At 46.4% G+C, this 1,403-nt stretch overlaps 1 pseudogene across 1 annotated transcript; it reads left to right on the forward strand.

The window, feature by feature from the left end:
* The first annotated feature begins 323 nt into the window (after positions 1-323).
* Positions 324-817, forward strand: LOC105540537 (annotated as a pseudogene). Its single transcript, XR_001006205.1, has one exon. The product of XR_001006205.1 is annotated as a bolA-like protein 3 pseudogene (transcript).
* The last annotated feature ends 586 nt before the right edge of the window (positions 818-1,403 follow it).

The following is a 1,403-nucleotide window of genomic DNA, read 5'->3' on the forward strand; positions in this document are numbered from 1 at the left end:
GGAAGGAAGGAAGGAAGGAGGTTATCATTTTGAAGATATAAGGCCCCAAATCTTTAGGAAAATGACTCATAAATATAGAAAAGAGAAACGATTTAATGAAAACAAACTCACAGGGTTACAATGTGGCAAAGGGCTGCTGGTCTGGCCGGGAACGGTGGCTCACACTTGTAATCCCAGCACTTTGGGAGGCCGAGGTGGGTGGATTACCTGAGGCCGGGAGTTTGAGAGCAGCCTGGCCAACATGGTGAAACCCCGTCTCTACTACAAATACAAAAAATTAGGGGCATACAGTGACCTCGGGCAGCAGATCCCGTCGGCCAGGCATGGCGGCCCGGAGCCTGGCCGCAGCAGCGCCTCTGCTCCGCTGGATCCGCGGGCTTCCACTTCACCACCGGATGTTTGCCACCCAGACTGAGGGGGAGCTCAGAGTGACCCAAATTCTCAAAGTTTCCGTGAGCTACAGCTGTCAAAGTCACTGACATTTCAGGAGTTGTGGGACGATGGATGAAATTAAAATTGAATCAGAAGAATTAAGGAGAAGAGAACTGCCCAGCAACACCAGATGGTTAATCAGGCACTAAAAGAAGAAATCAAAAGGATGCATGGATTGCGGATATTTACCTCTGTCCCCAAACTCTGACCACGCCCTGGCTGCATAGATGCTGCTGCTTAAGACCTTGGATGAACTTGACTGACCTCATTCTTCCCTAAGCATTCACCAAAAAATTTATATATTTTGCTCATATACATTTCCATATTATAATTATAAAAGATGTATAACCTATTTAGATGTTAATTAAAGGAAACAAACAACTGAAAAAAATACAAAAAATTTGCTGAGTGTTGTAGCACATACCTGTAGTCCCCGCTACTTGAGAGGTGAGGCAGGACAATTGCTTGAGCCGGGATGCAGAGGTTGCAGTGAGCTGAGATTGTGCCACTGCACTCCAGCCTGGTTAATGGAGCAAGACTCTGTCTCAAAAAATTAATTAATTAATTAAAAGTACATTATGCTGAGTGAGAAAACCCAGTCTCAAAGGTTATATGCCTTATGATTTCATATTACATTTCTGAAGTGGCAAAATTACAGTAACTAAGAACAGATCAGAAGTGGCCAGAGAGGCCAGGCATGGTGGCTCATGCCTATAATCCCAGCACTTTGGGAGGCCAAGGTGGGCAGATCACCTGAGGTCAGGAATTCGAGACCAGCCTGACCAACATGGCAAAACCCCATTTCTACTAAAAGTACAAAATTAGCTGGGTATGGTGGTGCGCACCTGTAGTCCCAGCTATTCAGAAGGCTAAGGCAGGAAAATCGCTTGAGCTCAGGAGATGGAGGTTGCAGTGAGCCGAGGTCGTGCCATTGCACTCCAGCCTGGGTGACAGAGGGAGACTCCATCTCA

The sequence above is a fragment of the Mandrillus leucophaeus genome, unplaced genomic scaffold (assembly GCF_000951045.1).
Source record: "Mandrillus leucophaeus isolate KB7577 unplaced genomic scaffold, Mleu.le_1.0 Scaffold221, whole genome shotgun sequence".
Taxonomy (NCBI): Eukaryota; Metazoa; Chordata; class Mammalia; order Primates; family Cercopithecidae; genus Mandrillus; species Mandrillus leucophaeus.